This window comes from Bubalus kerabau, chromosome 15 (assembly GCF_029407905.1).
Source record: "Bubalus kerabau isolate K-KA32 ecotype Philippines breed swamp buffalo chromosome 15, PCC_UOA_SB_1v2, whole genome shotgun sequence".
Classification (NCBI taxonomy): Eukaryota; Metazoa; Chordata; class Mammalia; order Artiodactyla; family Bovidae; genus Bubalus; species Bubalus kerabau.
Window position 1 is genome coordinate 47,975,442 of NC_073638.1, and position 10,369 is coordinate 47,985,810.

Genomic DNA, 10,369 nt, shown 5'->3' on the forward strand with positions numbered 1-10,369 from the left:
AAATGTACATCATCAACATTTAGAAATATGCAAATTAAAACTACAATGAAAAACAAACCAACTGAAATAAAAAATAGTGATGACACCGAATGTTGATGAGGAAATGGAAGATCTGAATCGTTCATACATGGCTGGTGGGAATATATTAAAATGGAGCCACTCAGGAAAAGAGTCTGGTGTCTTCTTATAAAAATAAACACAAACTTATCCTACAACACAGAATTGTGTGCTTGAGCATTTACTCTAGAGAAATAAAATCTTACATTTAATTATTTATTAATGATAATGAATCTAAAATTACTTCAGAATAAAAACCTTTTTAAAAAAATTGCTGAATGTGAAATAAAGACATCTTAAGACAAACAATAATATAATAATAATTATTATATATCAAATGCATATTACACTATAGGCCTGACATCGTTCTAGACACTTTACATATATTAGCCTATTTAATCTTCATATGAACTTCATAATTTTGATTAAATAATCCTAATTTAAGGATGAGGAGGTGAAAGTAGACAGATGTGAATAATACCCAAAGGCTCAAAGCTTTCAAGCTTAAGGAGAATTTCCTGTGAGTAACCAATAAAGAAAGAAACAAGAGAAAAGGCTTACACATAGCTGTTAATATTTAAAAGTTTATAGAAATATTAACAATAAACTAAAAAGAGGCAAATACTCAAAATGTGACAGTGAAAACACAGAGTATTATGTTATTTGTAAAAAATAATAAAGAGCAATTAGGACAACATGGAGTTTTTGAGACTTCAATGGGCAAAAGCAGAAACAATCAGAACCATTTCAGAGATTTAGTAGCCAAGAAAACAAACTTGACAAAAGAAGAAGATTTGTTCCTGCCTTTGCCATTTCACTAGTAGACTTCCATTTCCTCATCTGTAATACTGTTTTAAGGGGTCCAAATGAAGACAACATGAGGTAGTGTCCATAAAATGCTTAGCATGGACCTGTAACACAGTCATCAACGAATGGTAGCTATCATTACTTCATAAGATGAAGTATGACTCTCCAATAGAGGTTTAGTCTCAATAGCAATTAAAAAGAAATTAAAATTATAGTACAATATCTTTTTTATTCTTTTGTTCTTACTCAGCCTCATTATTAGTGCAGAAAGATACATTATGAATCTTTTCTGAGAGTAATTTTATAGGATTCATTAAAAATCCAATCCACAACAGCATTTCTGAGACTTTATTCCTAAAATAAAAATTGAAAGATCAGAGCAAGCTTAGATATGTTCAGAGAAGTCTGGTATATACAGTTAAAAATGGAAAGCTCTAAATATCCAATAATATTGAAAATGTATGAAATTACATATCCATGGAACAAAGAATGTAAGGTGGGATAACATAAAGAAAAGCTATCATTGGTTTTCTCCTGACTAGGAATTTTTAAAAATATTTTTGCTGTTTCCCAACTGTCTTACACTGAGCATTTGCATTTTATATTAAAAGACAATACTTAAAATAATCTATTTAGAACACACCTGGACTGTGTACTTAAATAACAAATTGAATGAGACTTAAATTTGTGAATATATAGTCATAATACCAGGTAAAAGGATTTAAAAAGGGAATGCTTGGTTAAATAAGTTATTGTAAAACCCTGCAATGAAATACTATATAAAGATAGTAATGAGTTTATAAATTCATAAACCTTGGAAATTAATAGGACATCAAAGACCACTGTTAATATGAGGATTGAAAACCCATACCAGATGTTCACTCAAATGTCATTATAAGCATACTTGGCCAAGCCAATATGTTCACAACAGGAGTGTGGAATGACATTATTTTGGCAAAAAGTCAAGCGTTTGTTGGCTTTTGTTCCCAGTATCAGCAATGTTCTGCTAGAAAAAAAGATAAGTTATACACCATGTATATAGTATAATACATAATCTATACATCTATACATGTATCATAATATTTCCTTAGAGCACAAGGATAGATAAAGCTAAAAATAGATTCAGAAGGAAATAAAGCACAGACACAGATTAAGATATAGATTTAGATATAGATGGAGACAGACATAGATATATAAGTATACAGATAAAGATGTACAACTATAGAAAAAATTTTAATGATAAAATTGCTTGAGGGCTGTTTATGAGTCCATGAGTTTCATTTCATGTTTTTCTTTTTTCTAACATTTTCTACAAAAACTATAGATTTTAGTCAAATATGTATTAAAATAGAACTATGCACAATATGCTATTTTTCTCAGATCATTCTCAACCTCCTCAGTCTCCTCAAGAGTTGTTCTACAAAATATGAAACACACGTATTTGTAATTACATCCTCTTATTATAGACATGCATGTCGATAGGATATAAATTATGATATAATAGGAATAACTGTAAAATCCTGGAATCACTGATTCTAAGAATGTTATGAATGAGAGACACTGAGGCACAGAGGTTTGTATGTAAAAGAGGTTTGTTTCAGAGCGGGAGAAACTCAGTTAGGTGTAGCTGAGCAAAATCCCAAGCTAGAGCACTGTTCTCACTTCATCTAATTCTGAAGATTATACTATAGTGTTATTAATTATAGATGACTTCTGAAAATCAATCCGTCCTGTTCCAGGGTCTTTGAAGGAGGTCGCTTACTTAGTCAAACATGGCTTCACTCTGCCAGGTTGTTTTGACAACAGAAAACTAAATTCTGCAATCTCGGAGTGAACTTGATCTCAGACAGGACTCACTGAGCTATTTCCTAGTGTTTCAGCTGATCCCTCCCACCACTTCATAGACTTCTTCACAGATAGCTAGAGATTCTGAAAACTCACATCTTGTGCTAAAGTTATTTCTGCTTTGTAAACAACACATGGGCTACCTGCTCCCAGATCTGCTTGGTCTTGATCCCATAAATGATGGGGTTCAGCATAGGTGGAGCAAGCATGCAGACATTAGCCAACAAGATGTGGATATGAGGTGGAATGTGGCGGCCAAACCTCTGAGTAAGGATTGTGAAGATTCCAGGCCCATAAAAGAGAATGATGATACAGACATGGGAGCCACACGTGTTGAGAGCCTTGTGACGAGCATCTTGGGAAGGGATGTGGAAGACAGCATGGAGAATCAGAATGTAAGAAACAAAAATTAATAGGACATCTAAGACCACTGTTAACATGAGGATAGAAAACCCATACCAGATATTCACTCGAATGTCATTACAAGCATATTTGGCCAAGCCAATATGTTCACAATAGGTGTGTGGAATGACATTACTTTGGCAAAAAGTCAACCTTTACAAAAGAAATATTATGGGGAAAATTGTACCATAACTTCTCAGAAAGGCAATCGTACCGATTTTCCCAATTAGTGTGTGTGTAAGAATAGTGGTGTATCTCAGAGGGTAGCATATGGCAATATAGCGGTCAAATGCCATCATTAGCAAGATCCCCGACTCAGAGATGAAGGTGGAATGGATGAAGAAAAGTTGAGTGATGCAGTGATCCAGGGAGATCTCCTTCATATTGAACCAGAAAATGGCCAAGGCCTGAGGGACTGCGCATGTGGAGAGGACAAGGTCTGCTCCAGCCAGCATACAGAGGAAGAGGTACACGGGTTCATGGAGGCTCCGTTCCATGAAGATAATGAAGATGAGCAGGCTGTTCCCAAGCAGGGCGATGACATAGGAAATGAAGAAGGGGATGGAGATCCACACATGCTGGTCCTCAAGGCCAGGGATGCCCAGCAAGTGGAAGAATGTGCGGCTAACACTGCTGTGGTTAGAAGCAGTCATACCTGGAGCAGATGACATGGGACTGCACTTCCTATTCACAGAGATCGAGGAAAATATATATTCTTTAATATATTTATTAAGAGGGATCATACAAACACTCTCCAGTATCGTTGCCTGGAGAAGTCCATGGACAGAGGAGTCCAGCAGGCTACAGTCCAAGGAGTCTCAAGAGTCAGACACGACTTAGCAACTAAACCACCACCACCATACAAACACACTTTGTGACAAATATACCAGGAGCTTTTGGCCTATCTCATACTCTCCATCTTTTTTGAACATGCAAATCATAGGAAATAGGCAAGGGTGAAAGAATATGGTCTGCGCGCCATTGAGTGATAGCCAACTACACTTACCTCCAACTAAACAAAGAGATGCTATTATATGTATTTCTCTTTCAAAGAGAAAATTTAAGTACAAGGAAGAAATCAGTCTTCATGTCTGATAAACCTGTTAACATATTGACACTTGAACTTGACCTTGAAATGATGAGCTTATCATAAATTATGAATGAGAAGTGAGACATATGATAGCACAACACAAGGTAAATATATAGATTACTGCAATAAAGGAAGCTCCTGGAACACTTCCAGCACATAGTAACAGGCACTTAAGATTTTCATAGGGGGTTGAACAGGCAGATATCCATGATTGTTAAAGGCCTTGATCACAACTTACACTTAGACTCCATCTTTAACGTGGGGAGTAGCCATTAGATGTCTTGGAGCAAGTAGTGTACAATGATACCAGTTTAGAAGGATTACCTGTGAAAGTTTATTAGTACTTGACTGAAGAGTCTGGTTCTAAAAGATTATTCATATTCCAGAAGTAGAATGGGTCTAAATATAATAAAGCCACAAAAAGTCACTGATATTTATTAAGCATTGTTTTATACCAGGGATTGTAGTATGCAGGTTAATGTTATGTATTCTTTATGTAGGGAGTAGAAATCCACTCTAGGAAGTGGATGTTATCTCTGTTTCACACCTAAGAAAAGTGAGACTCAGAGACTATGAATCACCTGTCAAATTTCACAATCAACAATTGATAGAAATGAATTTAGATCTTCTAACTCCACTACCTACAGTTTGCTTACTTGTGAAGGGAGTCATGAAAGTTTTAAGGGGTTACATAGACAGGGTTTCCATGGCAGAGATGAGGCACCCCTGATGTTCCCACTTTAAAGGGCTAAACTTAGAAATAAATGAAATTGGAAAAAGAAAGAATTTATTGCTGGAGGGCAGGAGGTTGCAGTAGTTGGTACGTGGAATATTCTTCAGTGTATAGAAATGAATATATGATTTCATCAATTACTTCCTACTAAACACTTTTCTTCATCCATGAGCTTAATCATTCAACAAGTACATTTTGAGCAGTGACTATATTTCAGGCATTATACCAGGTGCCTGAGTCCTATTTAGACAGATGATTTGAGAGAATGGTGGATATGTAAGCAGATGAATTTTGTAAAATGTTCCAGGTGTAATGGACCTGGATGATACTTCTGAGAAGACAGCCATGGTGATCTACCTTTCACAGAATGAAGAGAAATGGAGCCAAACAATGAATACTCTCTTCTTGGGGTTTCTGAGAATATTTAAGGGATATCTTAAAATATCTATCTCAGTGGCTAAGGTATATTTTATGCTCATTATTTCTTCGACTCCAGCTCCTCCTCTTAGTGACCCTGATTTATCATTCTGGGGAGGAAAATTGGCTCCTAGTTCTCATATCTTTCAAAATTCCCTGTTTCCTCAAAGCTCCTTAAAATGTCTGGTACAGGGTAGGTGACCACAGTCTCCTGCCATTCTCAGGGCTCTTTTCATGGTTTTCCAAGAGGAGACTATAGTCTAAGTAATTATGTTTTCTGTTTTCTCATCTCTCATCTAATTATTAGGATACTTGTCATTTTATTGAATTCTTTCTCATTATTTACCACACTTCAGGATCCTTCATCTAGCCCCTACATGCTCTCAACATCCCTTTCCAGATTCCATTCCCCACATCTGCTATAACCAATCAGATCTGCACCTCTGGTCTTTACCATTCCTTGTCCACATATATCAATAGTCTCCAAGAGTCCTGTCCCTGCTGGCCTGTCTGGGACATGACACTGGCCCAGTCCTTATCTGGGTCTTCCCTGGTGGCTCAAATGGTAAAAAATCTGCTGCATTGCAGGCGACCTGTGTTTAATCCATGAGTTGGGAGATCTCCCGGAGAAGGGAATGGCAACCCACTCCAGTATTCTTGCCTGAAGAACTTCATGGACAGAGGAGCCAAGCGAGCTAGTCCATGGGGTCTCAGAGTTGGACATGATAGAGCAAGTAACACACACACACAGTCCTTCCTTGATTCTGGAACAACCCACTCAACAGATATTGAATTCACTCACCAGCTTTTGGCTGAGATTATAGGATCAGACAGACAGGGGATCTGTTATGTGACGGTCAGGAGTAGGGTTGTTTATCTTCCTTTGTGGAGCCCTTGAGGGGAGCACATCAGGACTCCAGGGACAGAGCTGTCTCTACCAGCCTCACCCTCTTCCCACGTGGGCTAAATCTCTATGACCGTTGCCTATCTGCCACTCTTTCTTCTACTTCTCTTCATTTTTGCTTTTCTCAGGTTTTTCTGATATAAAAGCCTTTTCTACCTAATCTAGCCTTGCTACAGGCTCATTTTAATTCATATGAAATCTATTTTCAACAGGAATATAAATAGTTGTAATGTGAAGGCACCAATGATTTTTCAAGTTTTGCTAGTCATGAAAAGGATTACACTGAAGTTATACAGTATTCATCCCCTGAGTTTTTATAAGTTTCAAATTTGAGTCATGAATTATGTTTAACTATTACCTGAGGCAATATAAAAATGCATGCTTAATAATTCATAGAAGAGTCGTGAGTCTTTATTAACTTGGACATTTGTATTTCTCTTCCCTGCCTCCTTTAACTGCATTGAGTATTTTCAATTTGTTAATTTTTGATTGTGATGTATCTAGATGTAGCGTTCCTTGTTTTTTATACCATGAAGTTTTTCAAGAGTTTTGAACATGTAAATTTTTGATTTTTACCTAAGCTGCCAGATTTCAGTCTTTCTCTCATTTCACTTTGGGATCCCAACTACATGTGATCTTGTGATACGGTTGCATTATTATCAAAGAACCTTTTCATTTTTTCTTTCTTCTTTAGTTGGTTAATTCTATTAATAAATCTTAAGGTTAATTACTAGAAACACAATTACCTCGGTCAAACAATAGCTGCATTTGTATACTAGTTTTACTAGATATTGAAAATCCCCTCCTCGTGACTGCAGCGTTTTTGATTGTCACTAGCAGTGTACAGGGGCTTCCCTGATGGCCCAGGGATAAAAGAATCTGCTTGCAATGAGGAAGATGTGGGTTCAATCTGAGTCAGGAAGAGCCCTTGCAGAAGAAAATGGCAACCTACTCCAGTTAGTGTCTTTTTTCTCATAATCTTTCCAGCAGAGTGTATGGTCAAGTTTTTGAACATTATCAACCTGCTACTTAACCAAATGTGGTTGACCATGTACAAAAATGGCTGGCATTGTTCCATCTGCTGTGCACACATGCCACTCCCCTATACATGAGCAGTAGCCTAATCTTCAACCCTCTGAATTAGAGATGGCCTTGTGAGTTGCTTTGATCAACAGAATAAGTTTGAAGTGATGTGTGAATTCCAGGGCATATGGACCTTGCAGCTTTCATTTGCCTTCTTGGAACCCAGTAGCCATTCAGAAAGCCTAGGATAGATGAATAAAAGACCATGTGGACAGAGATCATAATGAGGTCAATCAAGGCACAACAGCACATGTGACTTCAAAAGATATAGAATAGTGAAAGCAAATTTGGAAAAGAACAAAAGATAGAAAATTTAATACTAACTTATTTCAAGATATATTATGAAACCACAATAACCAATACATACAATACTGATATCCAGATAGATAAGTAGATAAATGGGAAAGGAGAGAATCCAGAAAAAGATTCACATATATATGACCAATTGAGACATGATGAAGCTACAAAGCAATTTCAATGGAAAGGGATGTCTTTTCCACAAATAGTGCTTGGAATGATTGGATCCATATACAAAGACATGGATTTTGACACATACCTTGCACTATTTTCTTTTTTAAATCTCAAAGCAGTTCATAGACTTAGTATAAAATCTAAACTTCTAGAAAACTAAAGAAAAATTCTTTGCGACCTTTTGTTAGGAACGTTCTTAGATAAAACATCAAAATCAAGATCCATAAAAGAAAAACTTGCTAATTTGGACATTATTAAAATTAAGAACTCATCCTCTTTGAAAGACTCTTAATAAATAGAGTAAATAAAGAGAAAAGACAAATATTAGAAGATATATGCAAGCATATATATAATGAGAAACATATCAAGAATGTATAAAAAACAACTCAAAACTCAGTAATGAGAAAATAAGCAACAATTAAAGAAAAATGATCAAAGACTTGAAAAGACACTTCATCAAAAAAAAAAAAAATACACAGTTGACAACAAGAAAGAAAAATAAGATATTCAGCATCCCTAGGCATCAGAGAAATTCAGATTCAAGTTACAATGAGACATTTCACTTGTGCATCTATTAAAACACTTAAACAAAATCAAGTTATAGCAAGGATGTAGAATAACTTCTACAATGATAAAGCAGATGTTAAATGGCATAATTACTTTGGAAAATAGTTTGGCAGTTAAAAAAAAAAAATAACCATTTACTACCTACCATACAACTGAGCCAGATATCCTGGACTGTGAAGTCAAGTGGGCCTTAGAAAGCATCACTATGAACAAAGCTAGTGGAGGTGATAGAATTCCAGTTGAGCTATTCCAAATCCTGAAAGAAGATGCTGTGAAAGTGCTGCACTCAATATGCCAGCAAATTTGGAAAACTCAGCAGTGGCCACAGGACTGGAAAAGGTCAGTTTTCATTCCAATCCCAAAGAAAGGCAATGCCAAAGAATGCTCAAACTACCACACAATTGCACTCATCTCACATGCTCGTAAAGTAACGCTCAAAATTCTCCAAGCCAGGCTTCAGCAATATGTGAACCGTGAATTTCCTGATGTTCAAGCTGGTTTTAGAAAAGGCAGAGGAACCAGAGACCAAATTGCCAACATCCACTGGATCATGGAAAAAGCAAGAGAGTTCCAGAAAAACATCTATGTTTGCTTTATTGACTATGCCAAAGCCTTTGACTGTGTGGATCACAATAACCTGTGGAAAATTCTGAAAGAGATGGGAATATCAGACCACTTGATCTGCCTCTTGAGAAATCTGTAGGCAGGTCAGGAAGCAACAGTTAGAACTGGACATGGAACAACAGACTGGTTCCAAATAGGAAAAGGAGTACGTCAAGGCTGTATATTGTCACCCTGCTTATTTAACTTATATGCAGAGTACATCATGAGAAATGCTGGACTGGAAGAAACACAAGCTGGAATCAAGATTGCCGGGAGAAATATCAATAACCTCAGATATTCAGATGACACCACCCTTATGGCAGAAAGTGAAGAGGAACTCAAAAGCCTCTTGATGAAGGTGAAAGTGGAGAGTGAAAAAGTTGGCTTAAAGTTCAACATTCAGAAAATGAAGATCATGGCATCTGGTCCCATCACTTCATGAGAAATAGATGGGGAAACAGTGGAAACAGTGTCAGACTTTATTTTTCTGGGCTCCAAAATCACTGCAGATGGTGACTGCAGCCATGAAATTAAAAGACGCTTACTCCTTGGAAGGAAAGTTATGATCAACCTAGATAGCATATTCAAAAGCAGAGACATTACTTTGCCAACAACGGTCCGTCTAGTCAAGGCTATGGTTTTTCCTGTGGTCATGTATGGATGTGAGAGTTGGACTGTGAAGAAGGCTGAGCGCTGAGGAATTGATGCTTTTGAACTGTGTTGTTGGAGAAGACTCTTGAGAGTCCCTTGGACTGCAAGGAGATCCAACCAGTCCATTCTGAAGGAGATCAGCCCTGGGATTTCTTTGGAAGGAATGATGCTAAAGCTGAAACTCCAGTACTTTGGCCACCTCATGCGAAGAGTTGACTCATTGGAAAAGACTCTGATGCTGGGAGGGATTGGGGGCAAGAGGAGAAGTGGACAGAGGATGAGATGGCATCACTGACTCGATGGACGTTGAGTCTCAGTGAACTCCGGGATTTGGTGATGGACAGGGAGGCCTGGCATGCTGCAATTCATAGGGTCACAAAGAGTCGGACACAACTGAGCGACTGACCTGATCTGATCTGATTCAACTGAACTATTTCACTACTGTGAATGAGTATGTGGGTGTTAAGTCGCTTCAGACATGTCTGACTCTGTGACCCCATGGACGGTATAGCCAGCCAGACTCCTCTGTCCACGGGATTCTCCAGATAAGAATATTAAGAGTGGCTAGCCATTCCCTTCTCCAGGGAATCTTCCTGACCGAGAGATCAAAGCCAGGTCATCTGCATGGCGGGCAAATTCTTCACCTCTTGAGCCACTTGGGAAGCCCATTATCATTGCTATCTATAATGTGAAAGATACTAAGATATTTAACATCATTTTTTTTGTACTGTCTTCAAAA

At 37.3% G+C, this 10,369-nt stretch overlaps 1 pseudogene; it reads right to left on the bottom strand.

Moving 5' to 3' along the window:
* Positions 1-2,819: 2,819 nt before the first annotated feature.
* LOC129629063 (olfactory receptor 52B4-like) lies at positions 2,820-3,764 on the bottom strand (annotated as a pseudogene).
* Positions 3,765-10,369: the final 6,605 nt, after the last annotated feature.